The following is an 18,446-nucleotide window of genomic DNA, read 5'->3' as shown; positions in this document are numbered from 1 at the left end:
AGACTGACGCTAGATATAAGGCAGAAATATTTTACGCTGAGGGTGGTGAAACACTGGCACAGGTTGCCCAGAGAGGTGGTGGATGCCCCATCCCTGGAAACATTCCAGGTCAGGTTGGACGGGGCTCTGAGCAACCTAATCTAGTTGAAGATGTCCCTGCCCACGGCAGGGGGGTTGGCCTAGATGACCTTTAGAGGTACCTTCCAACCCAAACTATTCTATGATTCTAAGTACCATTTGTTTCTTGCCCTTTAGATTTAATGAATAACCCTGGAAAAAGGGGCTACACTCCAGATGTGTCAACAGGATTACACCTTTGAAGAACCATAATGCCTGGTTCTCATAAAACATTTCTAATTAGGGACACACTGGTCACTCAGAGTCATTCACTCCTTATTTGAAAATCACTTTCTCAAATCTGGAAGGACTGGGCATAACACAGGGTCATTTATTATAGTGACCTTAACTCTTAACAGAGTCTCAAAATTAGCCTCAATTCTGTTTTCTGGGACAATCTTGGTTATTTTAATTTGCCCATTAGCTATGAACAAAGAGGACACATTTTTTTATTAATCACACCAACATTTGTTGTTTCTGCTTGCTGGTCTGAATACAGAGGTAGTCAGTAAATATGATTTTGCCATTATTTAGTAAAAAGCCACAGGCTTTGGCCTGACCTGACAGTGCAGGGTCTCAAGGACTTGTCTGAGCTTCTCTTGACCTGAACTCATCTGAGCTTATTTTAGCTGCAACAACAATTGTCTGGACAATTGTCGCTGCCCAAATTTGTCCTAGTTTAGCATCAGTTTATAGTAATAACAAGTAGCTATTCTGTCTACGACTCTAGAGTAAAACGAGGTATGGACAAGTGCAAACACGAGCTGGTACCAGACATCCTAGTCTGTAAACACAAGTCATCGTGGTTTATCAGAGGTCATGACAGCAGTGCTACCTTGTGAACCAGGTAAAACCAACTTTAGAGAGACAAAAGAGAACAGAAAACCTGCATAACTGGGAACCAACAAGATAAAAGTACCAGTAATAACAATTATAACTGTATTATTAATGAATCTTTCTGTAGTAATTAGGTAACTTGGACAATCAGACTGTTAAACATTAACTGGACTAACACTAAAACCATGGCTCCATATAGATGGTGTGCTCCCTTTTGCCCCAACAAGGTTTGAGGGAGTAACAAAATGAACAGTGTTGTGGTGTTGCATGGTGGGGGTCACTGGAAGATGCCAAGGATAATTTTCCATGCAAATTGGTGGGCTCGATGTACTCTGCTACATCCTTCAGTCCCTGGACTGCTGCTATAGTGCTGACCTGAGAGACACAGCCCTGTTTTGAAAGTGAAATACTGATTCTGACAGTGACTAAAATACCTCCCAGCAATCTTTCTCATTCTTATTACTATTACAACTGCTTCTAGCACAGCTGCTGTCCCAATGAGGTAAACATGGTAGGAGTTTTACATACTTTATTTTGATATTCAAAGGACTGCTGACTAAAACCGTAATAAATACAAGGAGCTTGGACATCACCGCAATGAAGGCAGGACAGGGATAAATTTAGGTATGTGCCAAAACCGAGTGCTCAGGCCACAATAAATTATTTTAGGCTTGGAACTTCACTTACAATATTTCACCCAGAAACATTGGCTTTAGCCAAGGACTCAAGCCAAAGACCAAATTTAACACCAGCTACTTCACCAGGCTGAACGGTAGACCCAATCCATTTTTATAGAATATTTGCTGCCATGTTATTATATAATTTATCTCAATTCAAGTGTTCTTTGCTGTTTTTTTGTTGTGGTTTTTTATTTTTAATATACATTTACACAACAAACTATTTATCAGTAACAGAGTTTTTTATCTGAGGAATAGCAGAGACCCATGATGGGGCAGGGACACCCCAGAGAACTGCAGTCATACAGGCTTTTTGCTGTGCACATTTTCAAACTAGTCAGGTTATTTATCAAAGTAAACAAATGAATAAAGTCCCAAAATAAACAAGTAAATAAATGGCAGGACGCCTTTTGTGGTGTGTTTAAATCAGGCATCCCCTAATTACCACATTAAGGAGTGCTGCACACCCACCATGCACATCGCTGCTGGAGTGCAACACGCACCGAACTCCCTCCTGCGGCATCTCTGCCCATGCAAAGTCTGGCAGAACAGGGCAAAAGAGGCTCTTAGCTAACTTACAATAATACTACTGAAAGCATGGTAATGCTTCTGGTCAGAAGGCAAAGAGCTCAAATCTGGAGGTTGGGGATGAGCAGAGGGAGGGACAATGGTTTTCACATGTCCTCCTTTACCCATGCATTCCTATTTTCCCCTTATAAAAGTGCTTGGAGAGTGAATGGCTAAAATAACATGGACCATTGTACCTGCATCTTTAAAAAGGAAGCTTTCAACATCATCTAAAAACTTAGAGCCTGAATCAGTGTTGGTGTCACGTGCTTTGTTAGGGCATGGGGTCGTCAGGGCTCTTCTGCTTCTCTCCCTGAAAACTCAAGAGCAAGAAGGAAGGTGGTGAAAACACTGAATTAGTCATTTTGCACCGCAGCATTTTTAAGACATTGTTACCAATCGTTCAATAATAAAATAATTTTGGAATATACACAAAAATGCACTGCAGCATAAGGTTAAAAGATTTCAGAGAGGAATTTCTTTAGTACCTTCCAGTACCATAAAGGAACAGAACATTTTTTTTCTTAACACCTCTCCCCTGAATAAAATGGGAGTTCGGATGGCCTTGAGGCCAGTCTGCAGACTTCATAGGTAAACAGAAAGATTGCATGTTTTTTTGTTTCTTTGTCCTTATTCTCACCAATCTGGATTTCAAAAGTCAGAGTTAAATGTTCTACAATACACACAGCTCAGACTCTGCAGCCATGTGTTAACAGCACAAAACTAAAGAAAGGAAAATGATTAAAAAAGGATTAAAAATAATCTGTTCATCGTTGTTTCCCATATTGAGTAATCACAGCTGTGACAAGTAAATTGGATTAAAAATTACTCCAGTCCTAAAAAAAAACCCACAAAACAAACCCACAAAAAAGCCCTAACCCACAACTGAAGAAAAATACAACTCATTACAAATAGCGTACATCTTTCCCAAGCCCTCTGACATTTATAGACTGAGCAGCACCCCTTTAAATTCAGAAACACCTTACTAATCTATACAAATGGCCACATACAAACCCCAGATGAACCCCAGGCGAGCAGACACCTACCTATATGCATATGACTTGATCAGATCTTAAAGCTTTAGTTAAGTGAACCATTTATAAAACTAGTCATCGGTGGTGACAGGGAACTAACGTACCTATGAAATCGGCATTTAATTAAGAAATCCATAAGACGTGACTGTATTAAATTTTTGGTCAGAAAACCATCAAAAAGGGTGTGCAAGAAAATAAAGCAAATTCACAACTATAATAAATAACGATGCACAGGATACAAATGATAAGGCAGGTAGATCAGAGCACAGATGTGCCACTGCATCTGCCAAGGTGGAAGGCATTGGGCTATAAAAGCTATGCAGTCATATTGCATAAGGCAAGAAAGTTCATGAAGAAAGGGAGCAATTTTGGTTAATCCAATTGATGAGGGAGGGAAGAAGGGCATGAAAAAAGCAAACATGAATGTTGATGGGTACATATGAAAGGACAGAGCCAGCTTTCTGTATTTTATTCAACTTTATTATGTATAGCATTCTTTTGAAGTCAACACTGTTCATTTTACCCAGGAATTATTCAGATTTTGTGTTTTCTAGGTATCTTTGCAATTTTACAATCATCTTACGCTGTGCCAAGGGTAGTTTAAAATGTAATATGAGGTTCTTTACTTACATTATTTATTTTTCCTGGTTGCTCTGAACAGTGTTTTGTTCTTGCTTAGGCAAACTTTGATTTCAGCTAGAAACTCTATTCCTCCATGAAAACAGGAGGCGATGGGGAAAACAGTGAGACGTTCACACGCTCATCATAAATCTCTCCTCTCTCACAATAAACAGTCCATCATGTTCCAGCTCCCCCTCACGCTGATGATTTTCCCACTCTACAAATGCCAGATTTAATGCCTCCTTCAGCTCCTACTCCTCTCTTTGTGCCTCCATCCGCATCATCATTTATGAATAAAATGCTGCCTGTATCATCATTTATTAAGCTACCACATTTTCTTGATAGGTCCAACAGCTCATACTAATGTTAATAAGACACTGTCTGTACAGAGAAACCTCAGAGAGGAATGTCAGATCAGAAACTGTGGAGCCTCTCGGGGAGACTCAAGCGAAGTCTCCTTTCTAGGGCAATATTCACATATAAGGCACCACAAAGCTGGCAAACTTGCCTGCTTATCCTCCTTGTCTTCCCATTTTCTTTTTGCAGGGGGTGGGGGAAGCAAGTTGCTGTACCCTGATGGAATTAGCGTATATTCTGGCTCCCATTGAGCTCCAGCTGACGCCATAGGTACTCCTATTCACGTGTTAATCAACATGCAAGAACAGCAGATTTGGTGATGACCCAGCAAGGACCGCTTCTGGTGAACTGTTCAGAGCATCCTGCATTATACAACAGAGGAACCAGCTCTTTGGACCACGTCTTTATTCTCATTGTTTTTTTCTTTAGCCCTAATCAGCACTGAATAATTTCTTAATGCTCAGAAAAAGTAAGAAGTTAGGGCTGAGCCAACAAAGACTTACGTCTTGAAATTGACCATCCCCCCAAAAAATCTAGGAAAAAGATCAATTTGTACACAGTCCAAGACAAAATTCCCCATGAGCTGCAAAACTCTAAACAATAGAAGTATACTCCATGCAACTGCACAGCAATAAATTACTTTGCTCAGGGGTACTTGTCGTTTGCCTCGAGTCCTGCAAAATACTGAGGGAAGAGACTAGAGAGGCAGGCCACCAAGGTGCACTTTTCAGCAACACTATCCATCTGCAGAGGAATAATCTCCTTTTGCTGAGCAGGCACAGCAGCTCATGCATAAACCAGATCTTCCCAGCACCCTCTATCTTGCAGCCCCCGCTGAATGCAGTGAGGGCAGCAGGTGCCTATATGGTTTTGTGTATATTATTTGGATGGGTAGACTGGAAAAATTGCTTGGACCAGTCTCAGAAAATGTACTTTCTCTGAAAAGGAAATCTGGACAACTGCAATAAGAGATGCTCTGGCTTTCTAAGAGCTGCACAATCACTCTGTGATCTAGCAGCTGGATTAAGGAATATCTTCACAAGCAAATATAATGTGTTTTGCTTTTAGCAGGATATAAGCATCACTGACAAGCACAAGCATCTCTTTTCCCCTTTTTATACACCATCTTGCTAGTTGACAAGTGTGAGAAGAGTATTGTACATACTCATTTCATTTCTAAACAACAAAGAGAAAAAAGAGGGTCAGCAGTCTTGAATGATGGAAGATCCCAATACTAAAATATTTAACGAATTTTACACATTTGAAAGGGAAGAGGAGGTGTATAACTCTATGACTGTATATCCTGGTTATCCACATAAAGTGATCTCTGCTCTTATTCTTATATGTTACCTGTATGTTACAAGATGGAGCAGGAGGAAACCTTCTCAGTGGCAGCAGAAACTATTGCAGCGGGATCAGGCACTGTAACTGCTCCATTGGCCGCAAAACCGTGTCCCTTAAATAACAGCTGCTGAAAGGGGGTTTAGATAAATCCCAAATCCCAATTTTGTTTTCATTTCATCTCCTTCCATGCCTCAATTCATGTTTCTGTCTGGCAGACAGACACTCCTCATGCCGACACACAAGACATTTGGAAACACAACACAAAATGATCATTATATATAGCTAATAAAGTGTTTTACATATTTATGTAAGGGTGTCTACATAGTTTACGTAGACACATATATATACACAATTTATGTATAGTTATATACTTGGAAAAAAATCAGTTAAATGCTACAATAATGCTTGTTGGTTACACTGCTTGAGCAGAAAGAAACTAAGCCCCAGCGGCTTCATAAAAATTAGGATGAAATACAGCTGACATTTCCTTGGCTGTGACTAATAAGCACTAAACAGCATATATGACGTGTACTTGGAGCACTTCTCTCTAAGGCAATGGCCATGGCTCTATGAGTGTGACTGGGATTACTGGGTGGCAACATTATACCCCAACTCCCAAATTCTCCTGGTTCAGTGTGCAAGCGAGCTTAGATTTGGGAAGAGATGTGATCCAAAAGCCCACAGCTGCCTATACAGAAGAAACCACAGCTGGAAGAGCTGTATTATAGGAAACAGGTGGGTTTGGCCGTGACTTTTGTCTAACTGACTTAGAGTCAGTTGTCAAAACTAAGATCGGTTCCTGGCATTAAGCTGTCTACGTGCCAGCAGCTTGGATGCGTGAAAATACATGACAAATATTGCCCGACATATTCTGGCTTCTCTCTCCTCCTGTAGTAATGAGCCATGTGACATTTCCTACAAGGCAGGATAGGGAAAAGCCACAGTCCTGAAGTCCATCACCTCCACCCAAAGCATCCATCCATCCATCCATCCATCCATCTGTCCATCCATCCATCCATCCATCCATCCATCCATCCATCCATCCATCCCTCCCTTGTTTTCCCAGAGGTAGAATGGGCAGAAGCATCCTGACTCTTCTCAGAGGCTCTGCGCCTGTTGTGGGAACTGTGTTGGGTGACACGTGCCCAGTTTGATGCCCAAAAGCGTTTCCAGTGACACGACCCAACCACTTATCCTGAGAGCATCGGCAGCAAACTGCAGAGACCAGCTTCCCAACAATCTTGTTGTCAATCCATCTGTCAAATGTTTTGCTGTTTAAACAAAGCCAGGCAGGTCAGGAGGCACACACACAGCCGACAGCTTTTAGGAGGTCATCTTCCAGGTTTTCTTCTTTTTTCTTTTTTATTTCCTTATGACCCCATTTTCCCTCCCTCATCTTCCTCCCCTATGTAGAAAATCACTGTGGCAAGTAAAATGCCATAGGCAGCAGTGCTCTTGACGTAAAAACAGATGCTTTTTTAATTGCCCATCTCTCAGGCATAATTGGTTGAATGAAGACACACATAAAATAGACTGCAGCACATGTGTCAAGGGAGGGAGCTTTCCTCGGCTGATGCAAGAGGAAAAGAATTCTCCCTCTACCAGCCTGAGAAATGCAATAATTTAGCTGGATCTGCTCAAATTCACTCTTCAGTGCCATAATTAGCATGGTCTGGTCATCTAATGTAGTAACCTTTACCCTGTGACCCAGCTTTCTCTTTTTATGGCTTGTTAGTGTAGCCAAGAAAAAAAATAGACATTTACGGAGCTAGGGGATGGCTGCCATCCGTGGTAAGGCAGCGCCTGGGAAAAAGACACAGACATCTACTCACCTACTTAAAGCTAACATTTCTTGTCCTGTTCCAATCATATCTATACAGGAGAAAAAGGTTATTCCTTTTTCTGGTCATTTCCAAATTGCCGGAAACCTTTTTTCTTGTCATCCCAGTCAACTCCAGATTTAACCAGGATGCAAAGACCCTGCGCTCGCAGCTCAGAGTGAAATCATATTCAGTAAAGAAGATTAACAACCAGAATGCTGGTAAAAAGGATAAGAAAAAAAAAAATCGTGGCTTCTTTTTAATTAAACTTGGTTTGCTATTTGACTGAACCTTTCATACAAGATTGCTCCCCAACTTTGTGATTAATTCACTGGAAAACCTTAAAAATTCACAGGGTTTATTTTGTCCATCTGCAAAATAGAGAAATAAAACTAGGACCTAGATTTTCAGCACTTCAGCTGAGGCTTTTAAAATGCCTGTTGCTGTAGTACTGTGGAATCTTTTTACAAATGAGTCTGAAATATTATCAGCATCCCAAAAGGTAATTACAAAAGAAAAAAAAATGAAATCACTATTTTTTCCTGTGTCCTTTACAACGTTTAAACCTGGATTTGTAACTGAAGTGCAAACTGACCTTTATAAACTGTACAGCATCATTAAAATACATTATTCTACAGGGCTTGGGGGAATTTGCCATGCTCAGCAATTCAATAATCTTACTTTCTTTCATTTATGTTCTTCAGACAATGTGACATAGCTGGATTTTCCCTCTACTCCAGACACAAATCAAGCTGGAGAGGTTGAGGGGCTTTATCAACTCTATAATCTAAATCTCCTGTCAACTTGCTGCTGTAACTTGCTTTTTGGCAAATAACTCAGCTGTTTTGCCCATCTTCTCAAACATCTCAGCAGCTAATACTAACCCATATTAAATCCCATTTGCAATCTGCTAGGTCAGACGGATAAATGGTCCACGTACAGAAATTATCCATCAGCACCAGTTGAACCATCTGAGATGGTTTTGTCCCTGACCTTGCCATATAATAACACAACTGCAATCACGTGCAGTACCATAAACACACAACAAAAATGTCAGGCATCAGACTTTGCTAGTGGGTAATTATACTGAAGGGAAACAAGTGCACTTAGAGCTTCACATGGGAAAAATGCTGGAATCCTGCACATAAGCAGGAACCCCTCAAAGTATCAATTTCATGATCCTCTTTCAGTTCTTGGGGGTCTATCCACAGACAATAGTTTTAACAGTGCCCAACCCACGTCAGCACCTCTCTCTGCCAATACAACCCCAACTTCTCCTGGTTCAGCTGAGTCTGCACTGTCATAGAACCATAGAATCATAGAATCATTTAGGTTGGAAAAGACTCTTAAGATCATCAAGTCCAACTGTTAACACTGCCAAGTCCGCCACTAAACCATGTCCCTAAGTGCCACATCTACAGGTCTTTTAAATAGTTCCAGGGATGGTGATGCAACCACTTCCCTGGGCAGCCTGGTCCAATGCTTGATAACCCTTTTGGTGAAGAAATTTTTCCTAATATCCAATCTAAACCTCCCCTGGCGCAACTTGAGGCCATTTCCTCTTGTCCTATTGCTAGTTACTTGGGAGAAGAGACCGACACCCACCCTGTTACAACCTCTTTTCAGGTAGTTGTAGAGAGCAATAAGGTCTCCCCTCAGCCTCCTTTTCTCCAGGCTAAACAACCCCAGCTCCCTCAGCCGCTCCTCATAAGCCTTGTTCTCCAGACCCCTCACCAGCTTCCTTGCCCTTCTCTGGACACGCTCCAGCACCTCAATGTCTTTCTTGTAGTGAGGGGCCCAAAACTGAACACAGTAGTCAAGGTGCAGAATCTGCATCTGCACCTGCATTTGCAATGCAAGGCTGTCTTTCTGCTCTCATCTCCTTCCTTCCACCAGGGACAGGTTGACCTGAATGAGTGACACTAATCTACCTTCCCCCATCCCGCAGGCAGTATTGTTTGTGTTGATCAAACTTACAGCAACCTGTATCGCCCCTTTCCTTTTGCATCTTTGCTTAATCACTTCAATCAGCTTCCTCTGAAGTCCTGCATAAAGCCATGCTCAAAAAGGCATCTAGAAGTAGCATTTTGGCTCAAGGGTGGTACAAGCTTACTAGACAGCACTGATCAGCTACATGCTATTTTTGGCCAAATCCAAAATTTTTCAGTTTGCACCTCTTGGGAGTCAGCACCTGAAACAAAAGCTGCTGCTCCTTCTTCTCCTGCTATGTTTGTATTTCCCCTCCAACCCAGGTTTTGCCTCCAAGAAGCAAGACTGCACTCCAGCCACAATCACCTCCTCTCAAGGCAACAGATTTCTCAATTTTTCACCCAAAAGGGAGGATATTATAATTTTAACACCATCTAAAAGGGTGTTAGACAAGACTTTGGCACACAGGGTTACTGTTTCCTGCAGCTTAAGAGAAAGAAAAGAAGAAATACAGTTGAAACAAAGCACTCATTCATTGCTGTACCTTTTGAATGCTTTAAAAAGTTTGCTTTTTTTGTCTGCACCTTTCATAAGGTGGTTGTTGCCATGGGACCAAGTGCACAGCACTCATGGTACTCAAACAGTCAAACTTTATTGAACTGTTTACAGTTGCAAAGTGCAGGGGGTCATGGTGTACAGTCTTAACCTTCTAGAATTATTTACTGTATTAATATTAATAAAATAACTTCTAAAGGAGGATGAAAATTCCTCCTCAGCTAGTTTAACCCCTAAGGACAGGCATTGGGGAACTAAGATTTTTTTTTCCCTCATTATCTTAAATCTAGAAAGAAAATTCCCATTCTGCGACATTGCAATCTAGGAAAGAGGCATGACATTTCTTGTTCATTATTCTGTAAGACTGAATGCATGAAGATCACAGGATGCGAGCAGGCAAGCTCTCCATGTACAAATTGCATCTGTGTTTTGTGAACTCTGGGAGAGAGAATATAAGGAGACAGCAATATAAAATGTCCTGGTAAACATGTATAATCCCCTTGAAGTTTGACTTTCTTCAAAATAAAACATGCATGTTTGTCGAACAGTTGAGGTTATTCAAGAGGAGGTCATGGACCCCTGGCTGATCACAAGCATTTTCTGGAAAAAATCTGCTAAGTCACATGCTAAATTCCAAAAGCTGTGACATTACTAACAAACAGTCGATGCTGTATTAAAATTATCATTTCTTTAAGGTTGCCTTGGCTTCTCTTTTCTTTCCTTTGTAGTTTTCATCTGGCATTATTCACTTCTCTTCCTCCAAGACATTTTCCCAAAGGACATCCTCGTCTGGCTTACCTAGTTCCACTTCGAACAAGTTAGGGAAAGGGGTTTAAACCCAATCCCCTATGAGATTTCCTCCTGATCTCACATTACTGCTCTGTGGAAGTGTTACTTGCTGAAAACCATCTCCTTACTCAGTTAAAACATCTGATGTCTATACACATTGCCTAAAGAACTGATTAACCCCTGGTGGTGCCTCCTGTGGTGGGAAGACGAGCGTCCCTGCACAGAGGGTTTACTATGCCCCTGGTCGAGCTCGGTGCAAAAGGACTCATCCATTAGAGCACTGCAGTGAGAAACACAGTGATATTAGCAAGCCAGAGTGACTTCTCCAGCAAGCAACATCTCAGCACATCCTCACACTCTTCTCTGAGATTGGACTCTACTTTTTTCTTTGTTTTTTTTTTCCCCTCAAACCCAGCAAACCTTCCAGAGGATGCTAATTGCTTCCACAGATAGCCTGCAGAAACACGACTGAACGGATCAGCCAAAGCCACAGATCACAACAAACGTCATTCTCATTGATGGGACCGCTGCTCCTAGCTTTATGGCCGGCGTAAGACTCAGGGAATAAACAAGACCTTACACAAAGCCAATAGAAGTATTCCAATAAACATTAGCATGTTTGGATTAGCATGTCAGACCCCTGAAGGGCTCCACGGCAGAATGGATGCTCAGCCGTGACAACCACGCACTCCATGCCTGCATACATGAATTATTAAACAAATTTCATCCCACAGGTCCCTCCAGTCAATCAATATGAACTGCATCGCTGAATGTGTAACTATGGGCATAAAAACTTACCGTAAACATGCAGCCTTCCTGTCCCCCCCTCCAGGAATTCTTTTTTGGTCTCCGAAAGTTTACAAAACTTGTGCTTATAACTCCAGAGGCAAGTCACTCCAATCAGGATCTCAAGTCGTAAGATAAACTTCCTGCCTGCGGATATTTCAACCCAAATAAAAAATCATTTGCCCTCTGCAGGGCTATGCTAATGGAATGTGAACTCGTCTTTCACCATCTCTAACTCTGCAGGAGCAAAGAGGCAAAATAGTTGAAGTTGGTTTGTTCTTTGGGAGAGAGGGAGGATGAATTTTGCTCTGTTGACTCAAAATGCCAATGTTTAATGTATTCAAATACCACATTTCATTTCTAATACATGAGAATGGCAAAAGAAGTAAAACCAAAATTAAAAAGCTAGTATTTTGGCTAATAATAGGAGGGGAGTTCTGCATATTTTTCAGTCATTGAGCTCAGAAAGGCTTCTGAAAAATTAGTAGAAGTATTGCTGTTATCATGGTGGTCCAAGAGCTGAAAAGGGAGGGAACGGTTTATTCTATTTATTTATTCCTCCTGCTGTCACCCACAAAACAAAAAATAAAATAACATCAGTGTGAGTTCAGCATTTCCCAGATAAACATCTTAGAATAAATTTATTAAAACACCAAGCATGACAGTATTTTTACACATGGCAATATCCAGCTACACTTCTGCTAGTGTAAAATTTTCTTGCTACAAATAGAGTGCTTGCTGGAGGATGCAGTTGGCTTTCAAAATGGGAGCGCACATTTTTCACCTGAGGCGCCAGATTAAAAGGGGTGCATGGGTGGGGAGAAGGCTTATTTTTACAGTATCTAGTCGCTGGCAGAAGACAACAGTCGTATCTCTGTTTACCCAGATCTGTGCTCTGAATGGGATAAAGACCATGGGATGTTACTGCAGAGCCTGTTTCCTTGGAGTAAGCATGCAAGGACCTGTGTTCACGCTGTGGTAACCAACATCTCCTGTTCCTCACCTCCCCTGAAGATGTTACAGCCATGTTGTTTAACCAGCTGGACCTAAAGCTGATGGGCAAATCTGCAAACCGGAGATGGGAACAAGGATATGTGGGAAGGCTGGGGCTCCCATGCAGCCCAGTTTTCACCTGCAGAGACACCGGCAGTGAGTGGGCTCCCATGGTCTTGTTTCCTTGACTCACCGGGACACCAAGGACAGATCAGAAATCGCGAGCTCAGACATGAAAGCATGAAAAAATGACGTAAGAAGCAGCAGCAGTAAGAGATCTTCAAGACGAGATAGTTGTTATCCCCCAGATGCCATCTTTGCTTGTCCCCATGCTTGCATCTCCTGGAGCATCAACTATTTGCCACAAATAACCAATCATTGCTCCATCACTTCATGGCCTAAAACTCACAGCTTATTTCTAAAGGTTGGTATCTTAACGTGGGAAGAGACTAGTGCTTTGGCCAAGGTTTCTGGCCATCTCAGACCTCTGGCAAGGGCAATTTGGGAGGAAAACACTGAAAAGAAAAACTCTGACAGATTGATTTGTAGTGACTGTTAGAAACTGTTCAGGCATGTGAAGGGATACTCCAAGGACCTCTCTAAGCAGGGTAGATGGTCAAAAGCAGATGAATTTATCAGCATTGGAGAGTTATGCAGTTCATCACCAGCTTTTGTAATTTATCTCAGAGATGTCATATATCTGGAGCTCTGGGATTCTTAAGGGTGAGATCTGTGACATAAATACAGTTATTAATGCGGCAAGTGTATTATACAGTTAAATGCAAATGTTGCAATCTGGCAACCCATTTTTACTGCCAAACCTAGAAGGTTTTTCATGTCAGAAATAGATGCCAGCAGCGATAAATGGAAGATAGATAAAGTTAATCCGACTGCTTTGAGTTGAACAGGGAAGGTATTACTTTGAAGGGTTTAACATATTAACAGAATCAAAAAGACATTTCAAAATATTTATGGAAATCTTTTTTTTTTTAAGCTTATACAAGCAGTATAACAAAACCATATAAAATATTATTAAATCCTACCCTTAATTAAACATGCTGACACTTAAAAGCTTCTGTCTGATTTACTTTAAAAATCTTCTTTCAGTAAATTACAACTTTAAAATATCTTTCTTGTCTAAATGAATCTGTATTCCAGAGGAATTAAAACCTTTTTAACAGAAGCTTTTAAAAAAAAAAATTTTTTTTCTTTAAGCTATACTTCCAACTTGTCAAACATAAGGGTAAGATAGGAAAGGAAAAAGGAAACAATACGCATAAATGATAAAAAAAACTGAGAAAAAAGCCTTTATTGTTTTATGTCAATTCAGAAAAGCTGAGGGGCATGGATTCATCTCCCTCCCCAGCAAGTTGGTGAGGCTTCTAGCCATGAGGACAACCATCCAGCATCCCTGGAGCACATGCAGAGGAAAGTGGGCATGTCCAAAGGTCATTTCAGTCCAGCTAAGGTACGAATGACCCCACAACTCACAAAAAAGCCAAGGGTTACTTACACTTCTTACTGTAATACCAGTTAGGTGGGAAGAAACTGAGTTGTCTTAATCATTCAGCCTGAAGGTAAACTACCAGCGGTAATTCTCCCATTTGATTCAGGGGGACACGTAGTGTCACTTGAGATGTCCTAGGGTGCCACCAGGCCTACAGCTGTTGTTTCAGAAGTGACTGAACAGCAAGTCCTGTACCAAAACTGCCAGCCCCACATGTGTGTCTCAGACACCCTGGGACATCTCAATAGCCTCAAGAGTCATCTATCTTATCAGGATGAGCTGAAGCTTGACAGACACCATAGACCAAGCTAACGTAGACATCTACCTTTAGGTGTCTTATCCATAACGAAGGTGATATGACTATATCCTGAATGCCAGCGTGTTTCAAAAGTGCTTCTACAAATCCAGCAAACCACCTCAGACTGAGCCTGAGTGGACTGAAGTGCTCATTGCCATTCTTCAGTTGACTTTCGCTGTTCAGAGAGGCTTCAAGCTTGGACAGGGGTGCTGCTCTTCCCAAGAGCACCCCAAATAGGGCACCCTGCATATGTCACATTGGCAGTGCTTCGCCATAGGTATGACTTGATTTCAGGGTCATGTGATGATAAACTGACAAAGTGATTTTACTCACCCCAAAAAAATTCTCTGGTGATGTGGCAAATTGCCTGGGGAAGGGTGAGGAAGATGGAGTTCCTTCTAATCCCAGCCAAGAATACGGCAAACCACATATGCCTTTTGGCACAATTTGGATGCCCAGGGAAAACAGGTGCCCTGTGAGGTTACCGTTTGGCCAAAAAGCCAGGTACAAGCAGCAACCCAAAAGCTGCACTTTTGGCCGCTTCCAGGACCGTTGCCTTTGTCTCGCACCAAAGCAGCTCAGATCTCAAACTAAGCTTTCCGTTTGGAAAACACTTTGAAACTCCTTTGCAGTCCTGCAATATAATCAGTTCCGCTGCATAGCCCTAATAAAATCATTAAAGTATTATACATCAAAAAGCATGCACTTCGTCAGTGTTTTGCAGACAGTGTTCACTTCCTGTATATATATATTATATATATATTCACTAATACTGCTCAAATGTGACACTCAGGCTGTGGCCACAGGAATTCTCTGCCATGGACCATCTTAACTAGAGTTCAAAGACAGGAGGATCTGTGTCCTTGTGGGTTCTCTGGTAGTGACCTTGTAGTGTCCGGAGGCCTGATTTTTCCAAGGGAATGGAAGGGTGTTATGATAGAGAGCATTGACTATTGCCATATCACTTCTATCAGAAAAGGAGATTTATTTTCACACACTGTACAGATGTAGAGCTGAGCCCTCTCTCAGTTGCAGAAAAAAAAAAAATCCCTACATATTTCTATAATGTGCACATTTTTTTCAAAAATATTGTCAATGGGAGAAGGGAGGTGGAAGCCAAAGTTTGAGCTTTTCCTCAAATCAGGAGAAATCAAAAAATTTTGCAGTATGGACACACTCAAAAATCTCATCGGTGCTAAAGGCCCTGAATATATCCTTCTTACAGCTCCTCCCTAAACAGGCAAATTCTCCTGCTAGTGACTTATAAAGGATCCAAAAATGCCACAGAGTGAAGATTCATGGGCTACATCCTAGACACACTTAAAAAAGGGTAGTAAGCTATGACTGTAACTCAATGCAATATTGTTCTTGACCTTGCACCTCGATGAGCTAAGGCCAAATGTCCAATGAGGAGATATACTCCTCACTGAGATAAGCAATGCAGGAAGTGTGGTTTGGAGAGCATGGATCGCTGCTATGGTCAACCAGCCTCCACAGAAAGGGCATCAAGGACCCTTCATGCCACTAAATACTCAGTCTCATGACTTTGAGGTAGCCATCAAATGCTACTTGCAACCTGCACGACCACCTTTCTTTTCTTGATGTAACAATAAGACTGGGTCAGGTTGTCAAAAAATGCAAGACTTCCCCTCCCTCCCCCCAAAAAAATGCCAGCTTTACATTTTTTTCTTATTAAATTTTTTTCTCAGGAAAAAAAAATCTGGTGGTACACAGGGAAGCTTTATCCTCACGGTAACATTAAAAGGGGATGCCTCTGGACCCAAGCCTCTGTGTTCAGCTAGTCAAAGGCATCCTTCACCCCTGATGTGTTGGGTCAGTGATGAACAAATGTGGGCAAGACTGATACGGGGGAGCGTATCGTACTTCTCAGAGAGCATTGCCCAGGTTACAGGAATGCTTTCATTTCCAGCCTCTTTTTTGAGGGTGTTGGGAGACAAACTAGACACACCCCCTCACAAGAATAGAGACCGGTTTTCACTGTCTCTTAGAGACAGTAATTTATCTGGACATTTAAGTTTATTTGCCTAAATTAAAAGCTAGTTACCTTCAGTGCCTAATGTTGCAGAAGCCCCTCATCCCAAATCCTCTGGCTAAGGAGGCAGATAAATTCCTTGGGAGCTTGGACTATTAAACCAAAGGTCAGGAAAAAAAAAATCAGCCGCTTTTTCTTGCAACATATCAGTACTTAACAAGCTGTTTGTAACCAAGCATCACTGGAGAAAGCTGTCAGTGTTGCCTACTGGCCCTAGGTCCTCGTTCCAGCTCCATGCATCTTTTTTCCTTTTGCTCCCATTCCCTTCCCAATTAATCCAGGGTCAGCTGCATTCAGCTGACTCCATCTAGAGCTCTTCATGGGCATTCACATTTCACTTGCCAGGACTTACAGTTCCAAGCACATAGCACACAAGAATTTGTGCTGGCTTTGGGAAGACCTTTGACCAAGACTATTCACTGTTGGGCCTCATATATAGCCTACTCACACATCCGCAGCCAAGTCTGTCTCGCTGACTAGAGCTGGCACTCGATTTGGGATGAACTCTCCCAAATCCACTTGCTGCAGATACAGTCCTTATTCTGAATGACTCAGCTATCCAAGGGAGAGAAACCATTTCAGAAAAAGGAATAGCCCAATTTGACAGTAAGAAGCCTGCCCTCATCTGATGACCTTATTGGTCCTGTGCATAAGAGGCAGAAAGTCTGCATGAATTTGAAAAGGAGTCAGGCAACTTTGGCTTTTGCTGTTTTACCAGGACTCTGCAGCTAGGTAAGCAAATACTTTTGCAGTATACAGACTATGGTAGGCAAATGTCCTATGTGGCAGGACCAGTACTCACCATGAACCCCTATTCTCAAATATTCTGCCTCCCCTTGCCTGCCTAACAGTCACATTTTAGGTAGAGTGATAGTCACCTAGTTAGTATGAAAGTAGAAATTGTGGCAATTTTACCATTTAGATACCCACAAATATTATCATTTTTCTAATAGCCAAGGCTATAAACCTACCAAATGTTGACTCGTTGCTCCCCAACCATCTTCCAAGTTAGAGGATGTTCAAGGAGAAACATGCATCAACCTTTGAAGGAAAGGGGTCAAGTGGCAAAGGAGGAAGATTAGGCCATGATTTGCAGCGGGGGAAGCAGAAATGCTGCCCTAAAGTTCTCACCTGAAGAGCTGACCTTCTGCTTGCTCCTGAACATAGAGATATATGCAGCACTGCCAGCTCTCGTGATTCATGGCATACTGCTTTTTGCTGGTGCAGCTCTCATGAGAGACAGGCAGAGACGCTTGCAGAGCATTCAAGACTGCTTGCCTGCATCTGGCGATGAAATCAGGGGCAATGCGAAGGACACATCAGTGTTAGGACAGGATGAAAGAATGAGAGGATTGAGGGGAAGACAGCTGTTGGTCCTCCTCTGCTTGGCACCCTGCAACTTTTCTGTCCGGAGATGCAATGAGCCAAATGGAAGAAATCAGGACAGACCTTCTGCTAGAGCATGGGGAAAGGGGGTGAACCAGGAGGGTGGAAGGAGACAGCTGGAGGAATTCTGGGGCTCACGACAGGGGCAGGGAAGCACAGTTAAAATAAAAATAAGCTGCATTTAGCTATCTGGACAATTAATTATAATTCTGAGATCAAAAATAATTGCAATTAGTGCATTTTGCATCTATTTAGGTAACTGCTCAGGAAAGAAGAAAATTATCTAGCCACATTTTTGAAGTGCTCTGAAGAGTCAAGGAATTGATTCTTAAATTAAAAAAAGAATAGTTTAGGAGTGCACACACAATAGCTGCTCTGCGTGATAGAAAGGCTTTCCTGGGTTAAGGATCTCCAGCAGTTACTGGGGTGGTTTATGCTACAAATAATTTTGTACATGTAAACATCTTTCCCGATTACATCTATCTCCACAGGCTGACTTTTTACTCTTACATCCTCTCCATCTCCTAAATTTAGCTCCAAATCTTCTGACTATTATTACTACCACTATTTTTAATCTTCAAGTTTGCAAAACAGTATATGTGAATTAGGGCAGATCTGATGCACTGGTGAAAGCAATGGATTGGAGAGAGAAGGAGAGAGACTGCAAACCAGTCTGAGAGTTTATATTGCATTGAGAAGGTCAGTCAAGTCCATCAGGCAAATCACAGTGTATAAAGCCAATATAAAGAAATAGAAACCAAATTCTCCCCTTTGTT

General features: G+C 41.8%; 1 protein-coding gene across 3 annotated transcripts in view; it reads right to left on the bottom strand.

The window, feature by feature from the left end:
* Positions 1 to 18,446, bottom strand: part of TSNARE1 (t-SNARE domain containing 1) — a 530,032-nt gene that overhangs the window by 328,697 nt on the left and 182,889 nt on the right. The gene's annotated exons all lie outside the window — the stretch shown is intronic.

This window comes from Pygoscelis adeliae, unplaced genomic scaffold, assembly GCF_000699105.1.
Source record: "Pygoscelis adeliae isolate BGI_AS28 unplaced genomic scaffold, ASM69910v1 Scaffold38, whole genome shotgun sequence".
NCBI lineage: Eukaryota > Metazoa > Chordata > Aves > Sphenisciformes > Spheniscidae > Pygoscelis > Pygoscelis adeliae.
The sequence above is the reverse complement of the archived record's forward strand: the minus strand, read 5'-3'. Positions and strand labels throughout refer to the sequence as shown.